We start from the raw sequence: 12,902 nt of genomic DNA on the forward strand, positions 1-12,902 counted from the left end.
TGTAAACACTAGCTGTTGTCCGCGACTCCGTCTGTGTAGAATTTGTTTAGCACCATCCCGCGGAAATTATGCAATTTTCGACATAAAATGTATCCCATGTTCTTTTCCGAAGACTCAAACTATTTGTATTCCGAATTTAATCTTAATCGGTTCAGCGGTTTAGACGTGACGAGGTAACAAACAAACCGACTTACAAACTTTCACATTTATAATATTGGTGGGATTTCTCTCGCAGCACACAAAATGTTAAATGGTTTTGTTTTTAATATACTTACTTATATTTGAATTTATTATTGTTTCTCCCGTCCAAAGTACCAAAATCCCGATAAATCGTTATTTTTATCGATAATAGGGTCATTCGATCTGGCAACCCTACCTAACTACAAAACAAATGTCAGACTGACACCGCCCTAATTTACATCGTCTCAGTTCAAGAAAAAACTTAAATGTTATTACATATATTATTTGGTCGCGCTGTCATCGTTGTAAAGTGGATGCTCCATAGATGTGAAGCTGGAGGAAGATGCTTGTGATATCATGGACGGAATTTCGCACCAAAGTGCCCATACTCCATAGTTATAGACCATAGTTTAGTATACAGCACATACTGCAGTACTTGGAACTTCTTCAGGCGGGATGGATGGCGACTCCATAGAACAGCTGGTCGTGCAGGGAGGAGTGGAAGGAATCAGGTTGCACGTCAGGTCACCTCTGGACTGACCAAGTGAAGGCCACTGTAGAAAACCAAAAAGACAGTTTGCCAACAGAGAGATATGGTAGGAGATCGTACGAAGAGCTGTCCGCCTCTACCCATGACGCGGACGCATCAATATGCCTACGCCTGGTCTGCCAAGAGCGAAACGACAAAGAATAAAGTTTCATACTAATGGTTTGAAAATGTCATTCAAATACAATTGGTTGACACTTCAGGTGGCATCGTTTTTTAAATTGAGATCCGATTTTTCCAGATAGAATACATTGTTCACTATTGATACCATGCACAAACTATGGGCTTGGACTTTAATTAACATATTGTGTCACAACTGTCAAGTGAGAAGTAAGTAAACATTGTATGGTCAAACAAATTGAATCATGACCCAGGGTGGAACCTTTTTATAATCAATTTCACTATGATTTTCTTGACAAAAGTATGAGATGTCAACATGACATTAGTAGCACAAAGGTTCCACCCTGAGTCATGATACAAATTGTGCGACTTTACCTAATAATTTCACTGAAATCTCATGATATTTGTTAGACAATTCTGGATGATGATTTCAATTATTGTAATAGTTTTCAGTTAAAAATTAACTTGCTTGTTTCAGAAATGAGGTTTTGTGCCATAACCCATGAATTTCTTCTTATGGCAATTATACACTTATTTCATTATTATTTTCTTTTGCCACCATGCTTTTAGAAATCTGTAGAATTTGCAATCAGTATTCTTGCTTGTGTTTTTGTAATTCATAAGAACACATCATGTTAGGACCATATTTATTTACTCATCCTCGCCCAAACTAAGCATTGACTATGGATACTAGGCAACGGATAAACATACTTAATAATATAAAATCATTTTTATTTATAGGTATAGATAATACAAATTTCATATTAACATTTTCTACTATCATGGAACTCAAGAGTAACACAATATGTTAATCAATCAGGCATTCCTTCTAGATTAACAAGTAAAAGTTGTCAATTCAACAATTTTTTTTTTCAGATAAATTGAAATGCTCACCTATTCTCAAGATACTGTAAACCTCACAAGGACTAAGAAATGCACTGAGAAATTGAAAAGAGATGCAGCGGCGGCCTTAGGGAGTGGCGAACAGGGCAATCGCGCAGGGCCTCGCGCAACAACTTAAGCTAATTAAAAAAATATAGATTTTTTTAACTATATAGACCTGCTGCCCGGGGCCTCGCAATGGGTAAGGCTGCTGCTGAAGAGATGTTATTGAATATTTACATTTACTTACCAGTGATGCTTAGATTAAAATTTGTTTGAAATCTTGCCTTCTTTGTTTTATTTACATTCCATGTCTATAAAAAAGATATATTGAACCAGGTTTCTGGGACAGCATTTCCGGAGCGAGCGACGGAGGAATTTTTAAAACTCGAGCCTATCAGTCTCTAAGGACTGAACACACCTGTGATATAGGTAGTGCCACCAGAGTTGAGTTCACACACACAAGAATATATGTTGCCTATGTAATGACATCAGATTTCATTTTATTTTTCGATTTTCCATGTATGAAATGTGATTTGGTGCTGGATGATAGAAGCGATTTCAACTACAGAATAACAGTTAACTTGAATAATTATTTACCTACTTACATACTTTATTATGGACAGTAAACTACCTAATTATTTTTATAGGCTACTTTTTATCCCAATATTCCCATGGAGTAAGGATTAAATCTTGAAGTTTCAACCACTGGGTTTAGTCATGAAATTTATTTAACTTTAAAATAATTTATTAAATGTGATTTGGTGCTGGATGATAGAAGCGATTTGAACTGCAGAATAACAGTTAACTTGAATAATTATTTACCTACTTACATACTTTATTATGGACAGTAGACTATCTAATTAGTTTTATTGGCTACTTTTTATCCCAATATTCCCATGGAGTAGGGATTAAATCTTGAAATTTCAACCACTGGGTTTAGTCATGAAATTTTAATGAAATTTATCTTTTCAAATATAATTTTTTTAGATAAATAAATTTTTTAAATAGATAATTATTAAAATTGCTGTATTATTATTATTATTTCATTTAAACTGCAAAGTTGTTGTTGCAAGTGCAACTAATCAGTGTTACAGACTTATAATAAGTTCCTTTACTAATACTTCAATAGAAGTATTAAGATTCTTTACTAATTACTACCACTTCTTTCATTCTTTCCACCATTTTCACCCCTTGTAAAGAAACAAGTGCAAAAAAAAACAATACTTCCATTGAACAAAAAACTAAGTACAATATTACACAAAACATTGATTTTCTTGGAAGATATATGATGAAGCTTTGAGGGGGTAAATAAAAAAAACAAGTTTAAGATTTTAAAGAAACTTGAAGGCATAAAATCAGTTTTTATTACACTTATCAAATTTAAGTTTTTGTCAGAAACGTAATCCATACTTATATTATAAATGCGAAAGTGTCTCTGTCTTTTTGTTAACTCTTCACGCTTGAACTGAATGATTAATTTAAGATAGTTCGAGTCCCGGGGAATCAGATTTTTATCCTGGAAAATACACATTACCCGTGCAAGAGTGATAAACAAATTCTGGTCAGACAAAATCACAGGTGAAAACTAGTTTAAAACAAACTACCTTAACTAATTACAAACAAATAAACTTAAGAAATGGGAAAATTAGACTTACAGATTTTTAAAACAACTTGTGTTTAAAGTAAGTTAAAAACCTAAAGCTTGTAAAAAACAATAATAAACAAATTTGTGCACACTAATATATTCTTTCTGCTTTAGGCAATTGTATATTAACAAGGATAATTTGTATAATAAGATTAGAAGTTGAGCACAGGGCAGACATCTTGTGTAGCTTTGTAAATAGAATATAATACATATGAAAGGATTTGAAGAACAGATGGCAACCACAAACTGGAAGATACTGCAGCCCTCCCACTAGGTAGACCAGTAATGTCGGGAAAATTGTGTTGTTTTACAATCTTCATTCAACAGTTGGACCCCTTCTGTTTTTGGTGATGATCCAGATCCATGCAGTCTCCTAAGAAAATATCAATTGACAATATTAGATAGGCAGTCACTGAGTCTATAATTTAATTTTTGCAGGTGGTAGGACCTTGTGCAAGGTCCGCCCGGATTGCTACCACCATCTTGCTTGCTAATCCTGCTGTGAAGCAGCAGTGCTTGCGCTGTTGTGTTTCGGGGTGGAGAGTAAGACAGCCAGTGGAATTACTGGCACTTGAGTATTTTATCTTCGGCCTCTTAGGATTTTAGGGCGGTGGTGATCTCTTACTATCAGGAGGCCCACTTGCTCGTTTGCCAACCATTCAAATGAAAAAAAAAATTGCATTCCTGAATTGCAGTTAGTCTGTCAAAAATAATGGTTACATGAGCGAAGCTATGTGTAAAGGCAAGTTCATAATTCCATACTATTATTTAATGTTATAAATGCGAAAGTGGCTGTCTATCTGTCTGTTCCTGCTGAACCAATAAAAATGAAATGTTGTACAGAGATAAACAGTATGTACCTATCAGGGCCGTGCGGAGGCCCTGGCCTGGAGCACACAAGAACTTGGGGCGCTTTTGAAAATTAAAGAAAGTTTTACTTAAAAACATTTTTTCTCCGTTTTTTGACCTTTTGGGTGTCCCATTGGCTGGGGGGCACTGATGGGCACGGGTCCCGTGTGCCCTTATGGTATAGATAGGATTAGTAAAGAGGGAAAAAGGATAGTTTTTATCAAGGAGCGATAAACGAGTTCGAGGTAGACCAAGTCGCAGGCAACGGACAATATTATGTAAATTTATATTACCATCTTTTCAAGAGATAAAGAACCGTTTTTCGAAATCTGTTTGTCAACAAAACATAGTGTGTAAAATTGAGATATTATTGAATTCTCGAGAACTATTGATATGGAACAGGAAAATATGAGAGAAAAAAAATGCATCAACAGTACGATTGGTAAATAAATAAACAAAATTCTTACCTACCAGTCAAAGCTGCGAACATTGGTCTCAGCCTCACCCAACAAACAGTTGCAGGAAACTTCCATTTCTACAATTTCCACATCCTAAATCTTCAACTTGTGGTAAGGTACAGCAGTAAATAAAAATTGATCATCTTCAATTCAATGATTTTGTCCTTTAGCAAAGGTCGTACACATCATAATCACTTTTTTTCTGCGGCTACTATTTTGTCACATACAATAAGAAGTCAATTTCAGAAGGCACAAATTTATGCCCAAATTCCTTTGATCCTGTTATCCTGGAAGATGACAGATTATTAGAGCAGCTGGTCTTGTTACGTACAATGGCCTCCATCTTTAATTTACGTTACTTCGAGTCGATCGAGCACACGCAATCGAAATAGTGACAAACGGAAGACGCGAATGTTTCGTTTAAAATTCGTACGAATCGAGTATCGAACGCTCGCCGCGGCAATAGTTGCGTTCAGAAAATGATCAACGGAATTATGTACGTCAACTTAGAGCTACCTCTAGTTGCTTCAAGTTGTTTTGGCCAATGATCACCATTCATTCTTTGCTTTTCGCTGTGCGTGCACGACATTAGCGCCACCTAGCGTCCGCGACTTTTCTGGCTTGTTGCTCTGACGTTTTGAAATTTCATCGCGACATTGTGACCAAAATCAAACCTTTAACCATCCTATAACGTATCAATTTATAATACAAAATTACTGAGATATAATTGTTCTATATCGCTAGTAATAAATGAAATATCGTTTTCAGATCAAAATGAGTATCATTTTAAAGACCGGTTTTGTGAGTATCACTTAATATAAAATTTCAACAATTCATAAGGAAAATTGTTGCTGGACATGTCCGAGATGTAAAGGAATTAAGAACAAAATAGGGACAGTGTTCAATAATTCAAGCTCGCATCATAACAGTAACATCTATTACTAGAATTAGGTAGTTAAAGTCTATACAAATTGCTTTGTTAATGACAGATTCATATGAGTATGACAGATGACAGAGCCAGAACTATTTCTACTTTTGGCCACCATGAGGGCTGCGATAGATTTCATTACCAATAGTACTTCGCACCCTCCCAATAGAGATAAAAGCACAGAATAAGTAATAGGACAAGTGCAGAAGCTTCTCTGCCGTAAAAAATCTACTTTTAGGCATAGGAAATAAGAACTTTATGCTTCCCTGTCTGTTCTGATACGATATGCGAAAGTTTGTAAGTAAGATAAGATATTACTTGTACTAGTTGTACTTACGTGAATTATGACTTGTACCTATTATTTTCTGGAATTTCCTTTTACTGAGGTAAGTACTAGTACTACTGGTGTATAGGTACCTAGGTACCTATACACCAGTGGGGACATGTTTCTCCTACGTTTGTCCTACGTTTTATACTAAGTTTATATTTAATTTAAAACATTACTACACGTACTCACTACTCATACAGATTTTTTTTCTGCGCAAATACAACGGGAAGATTATTTTATATCTTCCCGTTGTATTTGCGAAGTTGAACAATTTATAATTACCGTGCGAAAATTCGACTTCCAATAGCAAGGACACAAAAACACACGGTTTGATTATCCGAACTTTTGATTGTCCGATCTATTCTCAATTATTTCGGATAACCAAGGTACGTGCTAACTTGACGCACATTGCTTTCATATGAGAAATGAAATCCTACTGCGTGTGTGTGTGTGTGTGTGTGTACTTGTGGTTGCGTGAGCGCGTGTATATGTATTATTTGTTCAGGAATGGTGTTAGATCGTTCTAAATGGAAAGTAATTTCTTCTTCCTATTCTCCACATCACTTTTTTCACAGGATATGAATTATGACAGCAGTCATAAGGCAAGTGACAACTTTACTTTAAAATTACGCAGCGTTAGCGAGCTCCTCGCAAACTATTGCGAACGTGAAAATCGGTAGGAACTCACACTCGCAATTGTTCGTCTCAAACATTACGCAGTCGAAGTGAGTTGCTATTCTATTCGAAAAGTGAACCGTACTCACTGTATTTCTTAGGAAACGTATCGACGATCGAGGGTTACGTATCGACGATCGAAAGTTACGTATTCGACGATCGAACGCTCGATTTACGTCGTCGAATAGTAAACGACTGTTTTGTGAAAACGCTACACTAGAGGCACAGTATTTAAAAAAAAAACTTTTACGACGGAGGCACCAAATATACGCGGTCTGTGCCCTTAGTGTAAGTTATCGGTTACAAAATACGTCTCGATCGCGTTCGCGTTAAAATCTCAATTTGTATGGAAACACGAACATCGCAAGATTTTAACGCGAACGCGATCGAGACGTATTTTGTAACCGATAACTTACACTAAGGGCACTGTACCAATAGTAAGTTTACAGTGACCGTACTCGATAGCGACGGCGTAAATTATTTGTATGGAGAATTGTACAGCGCCTCTACAAATAATTTACGCCGTCGCTATCGAGTACGGTCACTGTAAACTCATAGTAGTGGTAATGATCAAGACCTTTCCTCAGGCAGGCGTGGAAAATTATTATTATTATTGCCAGCTTACTGAGCAAAGGCCTCCTCCCCCCCTCTGATTCCACTGCTCTCGGTCCACTGCATTACAAGGGCCAGTCCTTCCGCAGTCGGCAGTATCGACATGGAAGTATAGTCAAAATAAACAACTTGACTCTGAGATCTCTTGGATCTGTGACGAAACAAGAACTTCATGCGATCGATTTTTTGATTGTGTTTTCATGCAAAAACTGAGGCAGTCAGAACTTATGGGGTAGAATTCCGTTGACATATAATTATGAAATTCGGCAATTAAGACGGGAGACTTCACAGCATAATTAATAGAAAAAACCATAATCTGCATGTAAGCTTTCCTGTGACTTGTCTATGACTAGGTCTATATATGCAATCCTCAAGAGCAATTTGCTTGTTGGGAATAACTTTTTTTTTTATAGAAATTTTAAGTAACAAACCGTCACGATAACGGTAATGCCGCAAAATGGTCTCGAGCGTGGAAAAAGGACTAATTTAATTGATCAGATTTTTCATACTTCGCTCCGCTTGTATATAAGAGCATATAGTGGAAATATTATATATATTATAATAAGGGAATAGTGCTTATTCTAAGGAGCGTACTTAATTTTTGAAACAAAAATTACATTTCCAATAATTCTCAGACGAACTATTTAGGATATCAAGTTTATCTTTCAAACGTCCTGCCAAAGCGTATATCACACGGACGTTAACGTGGAGCTTTTTATACGGCGATAAATGTAAAAGCTTTGCAATAAATAAATAAAGCTTTTAAGCTTCTGGGATTTTATGCGGCGAAAAAAGCTTTTCACCAATGAAGCGTGCTCAGTTCACATTACATAATGTATGATCGTGATTGTATTTTTAGTTATGGTATCGTGCAATGTCCTATTTTTAGTAATGACGGTTCCTTGACATACCGCTAGATGGCGTTAGTATCGAGAGGTCTATTTGACGTTACAGCGTTGCTTGCTATTGGCTCATTTAATTATTTTTCATCACACTTGCTCGTAAACAGTGTCGTAACATGCAGGCTACCTTGGTTGCTAACCCGCAAATAAAACCTTAATGTGCTTGTCATGAAGCCCGTGGTTGGTAAATGAGTCATTGCCCGTACTAATTTTCATGTCATGAAGCCCAAGGTCGGTAAATGAGTTTGATACTGCATGGCGTGCTGCAGCGCGGCGCGCGCACGGCGGGCACATGCTGCGTGGGGTGGGGCGGCGCGGAGGCTGGCGCTGCCAAGAGCGCAGTCAGCGGTATCGGCAATTTTTGAAAAAATATTAGTTTTTCTTTTACAAATATACAATTTTACTCGCAAATGTGATGAAAAACATTGTATGTCGCACGGGCGGTACTAGAATTACGAACATCGACTCATTAAAGCCCTCAGTCTTCGACTTCGGGCTTCTAATAGACTCGTTCGTAATTCCTTATTTACCGCCCTTAAGACACAATGTACTATAATCAATCATCAACGTGACACAAAGTTGTCAAACACACCTCACGATATAAGCACCAACTAGATTGTCACAGAAATTCTCATTTAATCTAGATTTTTTATTTACTTTGGTTGCTTGAACTAATTAAATCTGTCCGATCGATTTTGGTCATAGTGAACGCTTAGTCCAATATGACCTAAAGGCCAGTATCTAACAGTATGTAGGTACAGGCTGCATTCCACCTGCAACGTACCTGCCATTTGCCGACTGCCCCATTTTTTAAGTCCTTTTGTGCCCTAAGATAATGTACCCAATTTTGGTGGTTAAGCTGCTGTAAGGAAATGGCTGCAGAAGGTTTAGCCTTTAATTCGTCGTGTTTGACTTCGGATATTCATGTCACCAATCTAAAAACTTTATCCTAAAAACGTAAAAGTCTAAGTATGTCGTCCTTGTTCCTTGATTCCCGAGGACAGCAACGGACAATCACTTTTTCTTGGATTCCAATCAGTTCAAATATGAATGTGGTGTGAGAGCATTTTGCAGGGGTCTTTGCATAAGCCTGGGCCTTGCCTTGGACGCCGCATCATCAGCTCTCCTTCTTCAATCCTTTCATGCTGCTTTACCAATATTATCATCCTATGTGGCTACAGGAAGACCTGCGCTACTCAGTGACATGCCATGGAAGAAACATATGTCCAGCAGTTGACACAGGCTGATGATGATGATGATGATGATGAATTTGGCCACACTGTACTCTCAGACCTTCCAAAACCTGCAGTATTCAAATCGACGACATTTAATTTAAAAACTAATAAAATTGCTGAAAAAGTGGTGGTTTAACTGATTTGTTTAGTCTAGGTCGATGATAAAAGAAATTTTAAATTCCCCGGCTTTGAATTGCCGCTATCCCGCATTCCAAAGCTTTTGTTTCATTGTATAATGACGTCAATGTCCCACGGGAAATCTAATATAAAATGCAATCCGCCTTTGCCGTTTACCTCTAGATCGTCTTTGATTCGAGAGCTCTCTATGGACTTCGTGTATGGATTAAAAAAAATCTCTTTTGTCTTTTCCTTCTTATTGAAATAGGATCTAAATCTTGGCTAGACTAGCTTTTAGCTTTATTGGAACTTAACAAAATTATTATATTGTATATGAGTTTAAAAGTACCTAATGAAAAAAATATAATAAGACAATAATATAAAACGCTTTGTGTTGAAAAGCTTAAAGAGGCCGTGGCCCCACTCAGCATACTCTACTCATCTTTGAAACAAGTGTCGACTTTGATCACAAATTCTAAATATACGGGCAGTATTTTCCTGTTATTATTATTTTTTACTAAATTGATAGCAGAAGATTTATTATCTTAGTTAAAACCAATATTCTCAATTCCGTCTAATACTTTTATCACAACTATTTAGGGTTACCAGTTCCCTTTCAAGCGTTTACGCGTGAGCAGGCAACCATGCCACTTAATTGGGCGAACGGAAAATATTTGAGACAAGGAATTTAGTTTATTCTTTGAAGGAAACTATTATTCTTAGCCATTAGTTGGTCTTTTGGTTGACTACAAAGGCAAAGTTGAGGATGGATTTTCTGAGAAATGTTTATAGTTGGAATAAGTAAGTTGAAGAAAGGTAAAAGGGGAGTACAAGGGGTTGTTGCATCTTTTTAAATACAGCTTTTTGTCGCTGACTGTGTTAAGTTATCACATCAAGATAATAATTAAACACGAACACGTAGAACTCAACGCCTGGTTTTGTTTCGATATTAGCACGACCATTTAGCTATCATGCTCTCACCTGATGATGAGTACTAGATTGAGATTGAAGTCTAAAATATTATTTTTGTTTTAAATATTCTTCTTCAAACAAAATAAGCAACGGTAAAATTATTTGGCATAATGCCTAGCATCCAACAATTACGACAGTATAGCGCTAAATTACATAATCATGCGCAAATGTCAAATTATAATTTTACTCGTTCATTTTTGGTCATTTAGGCTGGAAACAGTGCTCGACCGACGGTCAGCGCTGACCGTCCGTCAGCGTAGCTATATCTATGCGAGTCTATGAATGCGCACACAGCTACGCTGACAGTACGCGCGTTATTTGGTGCGCGAGTACGGTCGGTCGAGCCGTCGGTCCGGCTCGTCGGTCGCGCGGCGTCGGTCGACCGTCGAGCTATGAGATTGTATGGATGCGTTCAGTGCTTCGCTGGCGGAGCGACCGACCTGTGAACTGTACACACGCGTCGCAGTTCGCCGTCAGCGTAGCACTGAATGAATTTTCGCAACCGACGGTCAGCGCTGATGGTCAGGACGTACGGTCAGGACGTACCGTAAGTCGAGCACTGTTTCCAGCCTTATAAATACACTTATTTCCAGGTAATAGAATAGATGGAGTTTTATTTTGACAGGAATTATTGGGACTTATTACCATAAAGGAAAGAATATAAAACACCTATTCAACACGATAGCATATTTAACAAATAATTTGGAGACGCTGGTGGTGGTGGTGGAACAGTTGCATGTTAGATTTTAAGTCCTCATGATAATTTTTATGTTAGTTAACAATTGTTTGTTGTTTTAAGCCGTGTATGTGTTTGGAAATAAAGTTTTTTATCTATCTATCTGGTGGAAGGGAGCGATAAGTGGCAGTTGCTCCATCGAAAAGAGTACAATCTTGGTTTGCTATGTTTTGATGATGATGACAACTTAAATTCTGCACAAGTCAGAGTAATCAGAGTAATCGCATAAAGACATTATCCATACATTCCAATGTAAAAATTATAACGCAGAGCCGCTCTTAGCAAAGAAACTTGAGTGTGTGCCAAAAAATATTAATCTTGCCTCCCAAAATACATTAATGCGAGATCGATCCGTTGCGTACACCAAACTGCGGCGGTTTATGGGAAGAGGGCGTGGAGAGTATCAAAATGTAGTAAATTAAACTTTTAAAAGTTGAGAAGATAGATTGGTTGTGGTTTGCTTATTTATATAGTATATAGAAGACTATAAGATCCGTAGTGATGATAATTGTTTAGTTATATTATCAATATACCTATGTCATTTCATTATACACTTTGACATAAGCAAGTTCTGGTAAATATTCTTTACATTAGTAAAAAAAAACAACTAAATAGTTCTTGAGAGATGTTTTAATCCACTATCAGAACATTTAGCTCAATTCTTAATTCATTGGCTCAAGAATAAGGGCTGACAAAAATACAATTATACTAAATGTAATCGGTTTCCATTAAGTGTATCTACGAAAAATGTTTAAAAGAGAAAACAAATATTGAAAGTCTAATGCTTCTAACTTGGACCACACATGAATGACGCCGACACAGCCGTGTCTGGCGCATGTCCGTCAAATTGTCGGCGCACGCGCATGCCACGCACCAATCAGCTTTATCTCTATCATCATAAGATCTTTTTTCCAATGAAAAAGTATCGCAAATTTTCAAATCTGTTATCTGTAATTTTTAAACGTTGCGTGTTGTAAAATAGAATGGGATCCATTTTGAATTAAATTAATTGCATTTATCATTTTATTTTACAATGCACTCAAGAGATTTGGTTTTATTACAGTATTTTATCTTCTTTATTTAGAAATATAATAATAACTGATTGCAATGACGAAGCCCTTAAATTTGAAATTATTACCGTACATCCGCTAAATATACTCTTCATGATCCCAGCCTATGTACGCCCACTGCTGGGCACACGCCTCTTCTCAGAATGAGAGGGCTTGGGCCGTAGTTCCCACGCGGGCCCAGTGCGGATTGGGAACTTCACACACACCATTGAATTGCTTCGAAGGTGTGGGAAGGTGCATTACGCTTGAATCACGATATTTTTGCACAAACCGAAACGAAGACGCATCTCCCGGTGTATCTAAAGCTATTTATTCCTAAAGTCTCTATGCCTTTAGACGAAAAGACAATGCGAAGATCCTTAATAATAATGAACACTAATGGGACTTAGTCATCCATTAGAGCGCGCGACTCATAAATTGATAATTAACCTAATTTTTATCATCTAGCCGCCCGGTCCATTATCAGGACGCCATTTTGGGTTCAGAAATGCTCTTGAATTGTTGGTGATGGAGGGAAAATAAAAAACCGGCCAAGAGCGTGTCGGACACGCCCGAAATAGGGTTCCGTAGCCATTACGAAAAAATTAAGTAATATTTTTCTAAGGATTTCGTATTTTGTACGGAATATTCCAAGTTTATAGGT

At 37.2% G+C, this 12,902-nt stretch overlaps 1 long non-coding RNA gene across 1 annotated transcript; it reads left to right on the plus strand.

Annotated features, from left to right (window-relative positions):
- The first annotated feature begins 256 nt into the window (after positions 1 to 256).
- On the plus strand, positions 257 to 2,015 carry LOC141438679 (uncharacterized). Its single transcript, XR_012452500.1, has 2 exons — positions 257 to 1,057; positions 1,724 to 2,015. It is a non-coding gene; the product is annotated as an uncharacterized lncRNA (long non-coding RNA).
- Positions 2,016 to 12,902: the final 10,887 nt, after the last annotated feature.

Source organism: Choristoneura fumiferana, chromosome 19 (assembly GCF_025370935.1).
Source record: "Choristoneura fumiferana chromosome 19, NRCan_CFum_1, whole genome shotgun sequence".
NCBI lineage: Eukaryota > Metazoa > Arthropoda > Insecta > Lepidoptera > Tortricidae > Choristoneura > Choristoneura fumiferana.